Source organism: Harmonia axyridis, chromosome 2, assembly GCF_914767665.1.
Source record: "Harmonia axyridis chromosome 2, icHarAxyr1.1, whole genome shotgun sequence".
NCBI classification, from domain to species: Eukaryota; Metazoa; Arthropoda; class Insecta; order Coleoptera; family Coccinellidae; genus Harmonia; species Harmonia axyridis.
In genome coordinates this window covers 36,837,180-36,850,369 of record NC_059502.1, presented here as the reverse complement: position 1 = coordinate 36,850,369, position 13,190 = coordinate 36,837,180, and the positions used below count along the sequence as shown (strand labels likewise).

Below are 13,190 nucleotides of genomic sequence, written 5' to 3'. Positions count from 1 at the left end.
TTTAGAAATTTTACAGAAAAGTAGGAATCTTGTTTATATTCGATTGATATTATTAAAACTATCTGGCGCCCCCCCTATTTATTGAGCTGTTCATTTTGAATTAAGAAAAAAATTATAGAATCCACCCCTTCTCCACTAGAGCTAAGCCGCGAGCTTCATTTTACCTTATTTATGTTACAACTAGAGAATATTTGAAAATAATTCACTTGTTGAGAAAAATAACGTAACAGTGTGTTCCATTGAGGAACACACACAATTGGAAATCACCAGGTCCAGATGGAATCCACAACTTAGTTGAAGAAATTTTGGTGTATACACGGCAGGCTAGTTGAAACCATAAATAGTGTTATATATAATTCAACGGAAATGCCCAAATTTTTTACAACAGGGATCACATACCTCCTATGGAAGGATCTGCAAAACACAGCTATGTTTTGCAGATTGTTGGATTGTGTATAACACTATTTATGTCTTCATCAAAATACAGACCAATTACATGCCTATCAACAATGTATAAAATCTCATATTTACAAACATTGCCAGACAAATAATATAATGACAGCACAGTAGAAAAGATGTTCCAAGCATGCACTAGGATCGAAGGAACTGCTGATATAAGATTCCATCGTATGCAACCAAGCCTTAAAAAAACACAGCAGACTTTTTATGACATATTTTGGCTATAAGAAGTCCTTCGACTCTATTCCACATGGGTGGCTGACAAAAATTTTGGAAATATACAAGATCAATTCAATTACAATGAACTTTCTGAAGTATGCAATTAGTCAACCGGAGAACGGATATCGAACTTTCTACGGCCTCCTCTGGCCTACTTCACTCTGAATCCCGGTGGCACTTAAAGGGAACTCTTTTCAGAGCTACTGCAGCATGTGAGCTTGCAAACGGTTATTTTGGAAGACTTGGGTCTAAAACTGAGAATTTCGATGTGGTCATATATGACGGTCGTACGCCCTATTACACCTAAGCTTCTAGCATGGTGAATAAAAACTGAAACAATCACAACACGCAATCGGTGTAGAAATTGCATCGACAGCGTGGATGCTGAAAACACTACGTCTTCTGCAGCGATAAACGTCACACTAAACTTGCCTCCCTTAGCGTAGTTTCACACGCACACACCGATTTTGGACGACTGATTTTTACCGGCAGATAAAATGATATGATTATTGTTCTCAAATATTGAAAAAAGTTGTTTCATCAGTTTCATCGCTTTCATCAGTTGAGTTGCAAGAGAATGTGCTAATACTCATTTGTTCTTCAAAAAAGAAGATACAAATGATTATTTTTTCCGAATTATTGCATTCATCATTGAAAAATTTCCAATTAGAATGGAATCTAGATTTGAAAAGGTTCATTAACGAACTGCAGGAAGATTTCAACTAAAGATAATTGCGAAATTCGAAGATTCGAACCGCTTTCAGGCTATACTGATCTCTCCGTTCGTTCGGATAAAATGGATCGGACCCTTCAGATTCGGATTCCTTTGCGTATCACGCAGGAATTTGGTCTCGCTTAGGTTTCATGAATTTAATTACGGATAAACGGCTTTAAGCGATGGCTTTCACCATGAACGAAGTACTTAATGCTCTATTTATACCCATTGTCAATCTTAATTTTGGGCAACATTGAGGGGAATGATGACTAAGAATCTCCATCGTTTTTATGAACTCGGAATTTATTGGATTATGGTTGATGGATATTATGAAAAATATCACTTAATAATTTTTCCTATGCGCTGCTGTGCAATGGAAGTAAAGGAAAATGGAAATGAACTGAAGATTTCCATGAATATGGGCATATAACGAATGGATGAAATAAAGATGGAAGCATTCATATATTTCTAACATAAATACTGATGGTCATACTGGTTCTTTACATTGTATAGTGGACTGTATAAAATGATGATTGGAATCGTAATAGTTATTTCCCTAACAAGTGTGAAATACTTTTCTACAAGAGTTGTCAAGCTGTCGAGTGCGGAAAAGACACTTAAAAACGCTGTTATACTCACAGTTGTTTCCTAAAAAAAATCCAAACTCAGTCCAGTTATTCGTGCAAAAAAGGAACAAATTATGAAGCGTAAGTGAATCTGGTTTAAGTAGTCCGCCGAAGAAAGAAATAATTCAAAATTACTTACGGATCGTTCGTCGAAGACTATGACATTGCCCCTTCCTCAAGTCGGCACTGTTTTCCGCGTTTAATGTGTGACGGTTTCTTCAATCGAAAAAGGACACTCGCACTGTCATGTGGAGCAGGATTGAAATATACAAGTTTCCGTCGTCAGTGGACAAAACAGTCCTCTTCTGCTACTCAATTTTTTGAGTTGTCCCCTTTTTCGAGGATGGGTGTGATAAAAGAGTTGTAATTTCTTCAAAATTCAAAACACTTTTTTCCATAACTCGTTTGAGGTGCAATTTTGTAGACTTTATACCAGCCTCCTTCAATCCTCCCTAGTGTGGACTGTTGAGGGGTATGAATTTCCATTGTATTCCTCTAGTAGATACAAAGTTATTATCAGTATTCCCTTTTTCTTCAAAGAAATTATGAACTTTTTATTTTTTATTTTATCAGCACCCTGAAAATTAGTTCCATTGTCGCTGTATATTATTTTGGAACATCCACAACGATCTATAAATCTTTTGGAGGACAGTCAAAGTCAATTCTATTTCAATAAAAAGACGTACAAACGAGAGTCTATCAGAGGGTAATGAACCCATTATTTGTTGAGATGAATATGCTTTGAACCAAATACAAATAACGCAATTTTTTACTTTTCTTTTTATTGGTCTGAATCCATTTATAGGCCAAAATTTCAACCTGAGATGAGAAAGAATAGTTTGTGGCCCTGCATGATGTAAATCTTGATGTTCTTATCTATAGAGCAGTTTCACAACATGATTGTTTGATGGTAAAATCATAGGATGCTTTTGAGCAAACGATAAATTAGATTGAGATAACCTTCCTCCCACACAAAGTATGCCTTTCCCATCCGGAAAGGGACTTAATTGCATCGAAGTATCTGATTTCATGAGCTTTTTTGATTTACGATTGCTCTCGTCAAATGATGACCTTGAATACATCGAACTATAACCTTTAAAGAATTTTGTAATTCACGAGAATTAAAAGGACCATGCAATTTACTCGTAACCTTCGAACAATTATTTGCTAAACGTAGACAATATGCTATTGTCCGATGAAGTCGGCAAAATTTTGAAAATCTTAAAGATATTTCCATCACTTCTGAAAATTCGGAGAAACGAGAGTTATCCACCTTTTTTTGCCAAGAAAATATATTCATATCGAAGAAGGAAATATTTTCAATTTCCAAATTGTAATGATTTAGAAATGTTGGTCTCTACCACCATTATTCACATGATATGAAACCGATTAGATTTAAACCACGAGAAATGTAATTTGCGAGATTTTTCTCAGAAGACACATGTTGCCATTCAACATTAGGAGTAAGCTCCTGTATCTCCGATACTCGATTGCATACGAATGTGGTCCACCTAGTAGTTACATTCTCTAACCAATTAAAAAGTAAAACAAATTTGGAGTCACACCACAAAACGTTTTTCGAAAACTTGACTTCAGATATCGAACACAATTTATGACATAACCTTGCCATGAGTTGAGCACCGCACAATTCCAGTTTTGGAAGCGAGATTATCTTTTGTGGAGCCACCCTTGATTTCGAACAAATCAGCCTACAACTCATTTCTCTATGAGAATGACTAGTTTTCGAATAGAAACATCTTCCGTATTCCTTGACAGAAGCATCTGAAAACCCAAGTAATTCGAAATACGCCCTCCATATGTAAAATATAATAATCGTAGAATCTTAAATTCATTGAGGCACGGTAGATCCTTTGCAAATGTTTTATATTCATCACATAAATCTGGAAGTACAGTATCATCCGAGTGGCCAGTATAATTGGCGACTCCGTATATTTTTCATTAAAATTTTTCCGACCACTATAATTGGACCTATGGACATGAGAAAAATCATTTCTTTTCGTCAGAGGTATATTTTCTTCGAATGCAACTCCAAAAACCTTGAAATTATTCAATGAAGGTTGGCAAAAGATTCCTAGATCTTCATTTAATGTTTCATGCGAACTTTGACCTTCATTATTCGATTGCCTTTGAACCTTATCCTAAATAACTGATTGAGAAGAATCCTGAGCTTCGAAAAAATCAGCAACATTCGATACCCACTTATGAAGTTTGAAACAAATCTTATTTGTCACGTAACTGTCTAAGTTCCTGAAGAGAATTAGCTGTAAGAATGTCATACACATAGCATTGTTTGAGAAAAACCTGTGATGCTTCTGGATGAGATATGTCTCTGTCATTTTTCAGTTGAACTAAACACCTTGTTGAAAGAAATGGAGCACTGTTTGTGTCATATATAACTGTTTGGAGTTCTTTTCTGAGTGATCGCGCCATTAAATATTTTGTAAATGTCTATGATCTGGATGTATGAGCTCCTGACTGAACGTTTTGACCAGATCAGCTGTAAAAACATACCTGAAAGTTCGAAATATACAAACGATGTCAAATAAATCAGACTGAACAGTGGGACCTTTGTACATAGTATCATTCAACGAAACACCCGTTGTGAGCTTCATTGATGCATGATCCTTAACTTTGTACTCTTTCCTCCATGATTACGCAATGATGTGGCAAAAAATACTTGCTTATGCCATCCTCAGTTTTCATGTCATATTTAGCTTGATTCAAATAGATATATTCATCTATTAACGCCTTATATTGAGATTGCAAATTATTGTCTTTGCTCAACCTTCTTTCCAATGAGAGAAACCTACTTTTAGATATTTCAAATGATTCACCCAATTCTAAACTATCAATGAAGTTTTTTGGAGGTAACCTCACCATGAACCTACCAACTTCAGTCGAAGAAGAACTATTTTTACAATTTTCATCCTTCTGAGATAATATCCTTTTCGAATAATTTTCTTCAAGCTGCCCAAATTACGGTATGAGTTCATCAATGTCATAGTGTGTATACACTACGACACTGAGATTAGAAACTAGGTTAAAATAATGAGATTAGATTGAACCTCCCATGACCCAGAACCTTATTATAGCTGTCATCAGAAATATTCAATTCGCAAATTATAGAAAGTGTTTCCCCTCTCAAAAATGATTTCAAATAAACCAATTATTGAGATTCAGCCAAAAATTATCGGTATGAACAGAAGCCCTGAATAAATCTATGAAAGTACGCCACTCACCGTACTTTCCGTCAAAAGTCGGAATATTGATTTGGGGGAGTTTTCCCTTAGCAGCTGGTTGAGGTGGTTGTGAATTCATTACAAGACTACCTGATTGACGATCCGATTCTTGTAGAATCCATAGCATGTTTTTTAATTAGGGTTTTCATTCTACTATGAACCGAAATATATCTATTGATTTTCGGTAATTCTTTACTTTAACGCCCCCTCGTATTTTTCACTTTTCTGTTATTTTTCATTGAAAATGTGCATTTTACAATGATTCTTGATGGTTTTCGATGATGGCAAACAAGTATTTTTGCTGATTTGTTGAACGGGATAGGGAGTGAACAGGGGTGCTGGGTGGGTAAGAATTTTTGAAGAAACGTTCTACAAATTTTATTCAAAAATATTTAAACGTAACCTAACATAACCATAACCTAACATAACCATAACCTAACATAACCATAACCTAACATAACCATAACCTAACATAACCATAACCAAACCTTATATAACTGCACATTTGTGATTCTGTAAATTGATGACGTCATTCTCAAAAACAATTTTAAAAAATTCTACAATTTTTATTCAAAAAAAATTAAACGTAACCTAACATAACCATAACCTAACATAACCATAACCTAACCTAATATAACTACACACTTGTAATTCTGCTGTTTGATGACGTTGTTCTCAGAAACGAAATAATTCAAAAATTAAAAAAAAAATATCTAAAGTAAATGTAATTCAGCATAAAAACTAGTTCGCAATCATTAATTACCAACAAAAAATAATTCCTAAACCTTAAGTCAGCAACAAAATGAAAGAAGCCCACAACATCAGTTTACCGTCCAGCACCAATACAATATCAATGAATATTTCCCTCCTGTCAAAAATTCTAAGTATATGGAGAACAATTATCGAAAATTACAGCATCAAAATGACAGGATAATTTTGCATTCCAGCATGTTTTCTTTGAAAAACTGCATGAGTTCATTTTCATTTTTGGAGAAAGAGCCCTCCACCTTCGGTGTCGGGCTCTTTCTCCAAAAATGAAAATGAACTCATGCAGTTTTTATGACAACACACAGTCATGCAAAATTATCGGTGATTTTGATGCACTTGTGCAATTACTTACGATAGCAAACAAGAAGAATTGCACTTGGCACGTCCTCTTTTTGGCACGAAAATCACCTTACGGCATCTAAACAGATTTCTTTCAAAGTCCGCAGATACTCTTGACTGGCATTTTTCGCATAAAGAGTGACACGACAACACCCCATGAGCTATAAGGAATAGCCGCGCCACAACTTTATTCGAAATATGCTGGTTGAACTCAATTTTCGTGAAGGAACATTCTCTGCAGACGTTATAGCCACAACTCTGTACAACAGGCTGTAGATCAACCATTTCAATCTGCAAATGATTAAAAAAAAAAAAATATTCATGCGAACTTATCCGAAAGAACAATATTTCAAGATAAAAAATTTCTTAATTTACTTACATTTTGAATTTGAGCTTTAAAAATAGGAAATCACTTCTAAGAAATTAAAATTTCTAATTTATTTTCAAATCTGAATTTCAATTTTTTTAAATAACCATGGATATTAAAATATGAAGCGACGGCCTACTCAATATCTTTTTCTATATATAGTTATAGAATAATATTAACCAATTATAACTATAATGGCATGTGCGCCAGTAGAAATTTTTCTCAGAGGGGGGCAAAATGAAAAATATTGAAAAACGAAAAGGCGTCCATGATTGTCATTGAAAACCGGAAAAATGTTAAGAAGTATGATTTATTGTTAATTTAAAGGTCTTGTGTATTTTGTGCTAAATTTGATGGTGAAAAATATGAACATAGATATTCATAGAAAATATAAATTAGTTGTCATCAGAATATCAGACACGTATTAAGTAAGTGTTATTGAAATAGCAATTTTCTTCATCGATTATCTCGAGAACTATTTATTTGCCAGTGCTCTTATTGAAAATATAGCATGAAAACATCATAACGAATCACTATACGAAATATTATCAAAATTGGGGAGGGGGCGTTAAAGTAAAGATTAAACCTCCATTTCTTTCTGAATTGAATCATAATCATCGAATGCCTTTACCAAAAAAGATTCTCGAATAACTAATTCATTCGCATTCATTGTTGAATCAGGTGTTAGTGAAGAAATTTTCTATTTGAGTAATTGTTCCCTTATAGCGACCCCTTTCCTTATTCCTTTGCGCGTTCATATTCCTTATTTCTTCTTATTCTATACGAATTCCGTTCCTTTCACAAATGAATAGACAATTACCTTCTTCCAATTCAATTTCGATATACAAATTTATAAACTTTGACAGAATTGAGACAAATGTCAAATTTTTCGTTATTTTGAAATTATTTATGAGAAATGAAAATAATATCTATACATCGATATCTACTAGTCCTAAGAGGCTTCACGTGAATCCAAAAATAATACTTGAGTGGTTCACAATGCTGAAACCAGAACCAGATGATAATATATCGGAACGCTCTGACCTTTTGATTTTTCTTGACTTGTAGAGAAGACTCGGAGCGGGAGATTCCTTTTTTTCTGTGAGCCTTTTGTCAACTGAGTTTATTTTTCTTTCAGTGAGATGAGACCTTTCTTCTTTCCTTAGTAGTGGTATCTCGTGCAAACCTTTATACTATCCAACTATTCAACCATCCGGCTCGCATGGACCAATTTGATGGTAATAGATAAGCTGGTTCTTAATATTATTTAGTGAACTCTATGAAATGATGATCAGAACCGTGAAAACATTTATTCCTTGAGAATACAGAACGATTGCGCGAATACAAATACATAATGTCAAATCTGACTAAATCTTCAATACTTCTCGGGAATTCAACTGAAACTATTCTTGAAAAGTTTTCAAGGTATGATCTTCAGTTCAAACCATTATATCCATCAAATTCGTCCGTTGAAGGTGCCCACGTCAAAAAGTAATACATACAAATTGCAACATCTCCCTGATTAGCCCTATTCGCTTCATCCGTACTAAGTTTACGTCTAGGCATTATTGCCGAACAAATTTTCAGATTTTGAATCAAATTTGATTGTAAGAACGTGAAACAACAAATGATCCTAAATTTTAACTCAAACGACAAGAACATGCCTGAAACTGGGAAAGTTATCAAACGAGGAGCGAATACCATTCAGATATCTATAAGAGAGTAAACATTTTATTGCTCATAAATGAACATTTGGTGGACTAGAATCGGCAATTTTTGAAACTGTCACAAAATTTTTGAACTTGCTTAACTTTCGTGGGGCAGTATATTCCACTCAATTCCATATTCCATTCTACGACTATGCTCAATTCAGAAAACGAACTTCAACCTCGCTAAACGATGTGAAACAATTGATAACAGAAGGCGCGCAATGGTGGCCAAACCTTGGATTTCAGCAAATATATAGGTACAGAAAACAATAAATATTCTGCTCACTGAAACTTTGACATTTAGGAGAAATATCGGATTCCAAATATTCGAATTTGCATATTTTATCGGGAATTACTTAAATATAGTTATTTATAATACAAGTGCAGAAGGCATTGATATTCTTCCACGAGTTCAAAATTCAAAAACGAGCCACGAAGTGGCGAGTTTTGGAATGAACGAGTGGTAGAATGAGCCTTCTGTACGAGTATTATACATTATTTTCTCTAATTCATTGCATTTTCATTGAAATTAATGAAATATTTACATAAATATATTTTAGTGATTTTTGCATTGAAAAATGTTGGTTGGCAGAACTGATTTCCTTAAGGCAAATTGATGAATTGACAGATAAAGACGTGGCGGAAAGTTCGGAGTATCAACATAGAATAATAAAATATAACCATGAAAACTGTGCGTTTCTGATATATTCTCGCACGATTTTGTTCTACAAGATGTGGAAGAATGAACGGAATAACCACAGAATTAGAGAAAATATATTACGATATAGTAAAATTGTGAATTTGAAAATATATTACAATTCGACAACATAATCTAACCATATTGGGGACATGTAAAAATTGCGTATACTCCCTCTATCTATGTTTGTTACTCTATGGGGCATTCTCATTAAAAAAAAAAGTTTTTTATCAGGTTTCATTACTTTCGGATCAAAGAGTCAAAAATGATTCAAGCTTATGCGATGAGTACTGTCGATCCCATCAAAATTTGAATCATTCTCCTAGCCTAAATTTTCCAACAGTTATCGATCGTTCGAGCATTATTGACTCGCCCTGTATATTTTCACTGGATCTTTTTTTTTGGACGCATGAAGAGCTTTCAAGCTAGTAGGACTCCTAGAAAAGATTTATTGCTATATGTTCTTTAGCAATCTAGTGTTCTAGAGAAGGATCATCGATAATAGACGAGTCCATCCTTCGGAGTCCATCTTTGGGCTGTAATAGAAAGCGTCATATTTTACACACTTTGGGAGATATGGTATAGGTTCTGTTACTTGTGGCGAAGATTATCTCTACTCTGTGTAATCCATTAGCCCCAACGTGCAACGACATGACTAAGAAACCTAATAGTGAAGTCCCTCAAAATACCTAGCTAACAATAATAGGGTGACTGCACTCTAGCTTACGAGGAAAAACGTTTAGATTCCAAATTCAAATTTATTTCATTATTATGTCCCAGCTAAATTTCTGATAATTCAAATAATTCATAATGAAATAACCAATTCCTAAATTCAACACAGTACTTACAACTGAATTGCTAATTTCACTTTATTCGAGTGAATGACAATTGTCTACTGAGCATTCATATATAATCAAAAACTAATTATAGGTAGGCACTCAGCATTTCAAGCAAGATCCGAAATTCCTCTATAAAATGGTTAGCACTTCGATTATGCTTTGGTGAACATACAAAAATAATGTTATAGCCTGAAATCTCAAAGTTGTAAATTCAATCATAACAAAAGGCTTATTATCGATATGAAACAAAATCATACATGAGTTGAATATCATGAAATAACCAATGTTATTCTTGCAGAGATGGTAAATACGTACCTGATATTATTGTAGTCACCATTTAATGACATAATTCACAAAGGAAAACCCGGTAGGGAAGGGATGAATGAATACTAAATATTATAAGCAAAGTTAGCTCTCGTTTGTTGAAAATATCAACATAAGATATGTCACACAATATATCCTATTGTTCTAGATTTATTCTGTATGGTCGATCACCTCAAGTCTCTAGAAACATTTAATGACATAAGGCGAAACTCTTTTTCTAAAGGGTTTCGAATGACTTCAGAAGAAGGGTGAATGCCATTCTTGTCCTAGTCTCTTCATTTGCCATACGTTAATAAATGCGTCTGGTTGATGGTATTTTCAAATATTTCTCTTTATTCGGAAGCCATTACTATTTTTATACCTGGATGGGTAGAATGATATCTTAGTAAAAATTTCTCTCCGCGAACTTATTTTATGAATAATTCTGGATGAAATTTATTATCCTAAACGATAAAAGATTCATTCTGCAATAGTATATTTCTTTTGAATACTTGAAATTGTATATATATGCTCTTGGTGAATGACCTATTCAAAAGATTCCATCTGACTATCCATCAAAATTTATTCAAGGCGAGTCCCATTCCAGTTTTACGATTCTCGAATGGAAATTTCTCATTTCATTATGTCTCCTAGGTGAGATAGCAAGCAGTTCCTTGCATTAGGTCTTTTTTTAATAAAATGAGAAATGCCGAAGTGAGTAATGGAAAATTGTCAAGGAATGGTTTTCCCTGATTTACTTTTTATTGGACTCTTCCCATCGTCTATGTAGTCAGTAGAGATTTCTTATTTTATTTTCGTATTTGCAAAACGAAACGAAGAAATTGAGAACCACTCTATTGAAATCAAATATCTGTTATAAATGGATTTTTGGTAACAATACTCGATTTGAGGATTGATTTGGATTTTAATTCAAATCAACCACTGTTTTGAATATTTTCAAAAAAAATTATGAATATATTCGAAAGAGTGGTTTTCGTTCAGACAGTGATACATTTAACGCTGCTTGGGTTTCATATCTGTAAAAATAATATTTTTGTGTTCCGCTACATTTCTGGAGGTAGTTTCATTGCAAGGTGAGGTAACAAACAGGGATTTGGTTATCATCCTGAATATTTATTTTTTCAATGATGAAGAAATAACTATCAATAACTTCGGTTTGCAATATGTACACTCATCACTTATTAGGTACATTAAACATAATTCCAATTAATTGAATATTATTTGAATAAAATCGTCCATTTGCTAAAGGATATTAAAAATACATATATACATACACGGTGAGTCATAACGAATCCATCAAACTCCAGGTGTGTATGATACCTACACGAAAAAATAATTGAAAAAAAATCACATGGTCCACATCTTCTTATACGATTTTTATTTGTTTTCAAAATAAAGTATTATTTCGATAATCTTTTCACAAGTTTCCATTGGATCTGCTATCCAAATCTGAAGGTTATAATAAGACCGACAACGTGAAAGAGTATGTAAATCCCAAAAGTAGCGAGTTTACCCCAAAAGAAAGATATGACTAAAATAAAAAGATGGGGCCCTAGTCAGTGCTATCGATGAAAAAATGAGAAATTGATAACTAAATGAAAGGATAATAATGTGACAGTAGCATCTACATGTCATGATATAAATCCACTTATCCAGACCAAGAAGTAATCTCAATCAGAACTGATTTCCGAGTACAATGAATACATGGGTGCCACACATTTTATGGACCAACAAATTTCTACGTACAGAATTTCAGAAAAGGGTGTTGATCAATAATTGACTCAGATTCTAAGGGAGCAGAGAGACCTTCTACATCAAAGTCATGTATCTCACAAAACAGAATAATGATAATTTGAGATATGTAATGAGTGCAATGACATATTTATTACCAAGTGAACATCACTGTCTGTGTCCCTGAAACAGCTAGCATTACTCATATGTAACACCAATTTTTGTGTGAAATAAACATTTTTCGTGAAACATCTAAAATAAAGGTTGTTCAATAAACCTCTCAAGTTAGGAATTTCAGGGATTCACCAGTTTCACAAACAATAAATACAACAAAACAAACCAAATAATTGGTACCTAAAGCTCTTGTGATGAGAGAATAAAAAAATTTTAGTTATGCTATAATCTGAAAACAAATGAGAATCGGATAAGAACATAATAATAATAATAATAATAATAATAATTTTATTTAATCCTTTAAGACACTACATGGTGTATAGGACAGGTCACAATAAGAAAACTAAACAACTAAGGAGTCACATAAATACTCATTTACAGAATAGAAACCTTTTTTTAAGAGGAGGTTCTTGATTTCTTTTTTGAACAATTTTAATTTAATATGTTCCCATGTACAATTTCACCTGGAGTTTGGTGCGTTCCTCCCGACGCACCCTGTATAAATGAAAAACTTTATAGGTGATAGGTTGGCTGATTATGTTTTTTTTTTATATTCATCGTCATATATTGTCCGGAAGTCATATAAAAAGTTAATTTTTTTGAACAAATATTTCCAGTGGAATTGATCAAAAAAACATTTTCTCATGTTCAATAGTTATATGATATCAGCTAATAATAAAATATTCCGATTTGAAATTTCATTATAATTGCAGAATTATTGAATGAGGATATTAGGGAAACACCTCTTTAATTTAGCTGCTAAATATTATTCAGAAATTAACATATGGTTAACAAATGGTTCGTTATTTTTCTATCAATTATTTTTTAATGTTTTGAGATATGATGGAAGAAATTAATATATTATTTCGCATATTTCGCAATGATTTTTTTGGCATCAATTCCTCCAAATTAGTTTAGAATGTTCAAATTAATGAATTTCATTCCCAAGCTACAAAAGTCAAA

The 13,190-nt window shown here is 33.4% G+C and overlaps 1 protein-coding gene across 3 annotated transcripts in view; it reads left to right on the top strand.

The window, feature by feature from the left end:
- LOC123672345 (glutamate receptor ionotropic, kainate 2) overlaps window positions 1-13,190 on the top strand; it is a 730,109-nt gene that overhangs the window by 691,772 nt on the left and 25,147 nt on the right. The gene's annotated exons all lie outside the window — the stretch shown is intronic.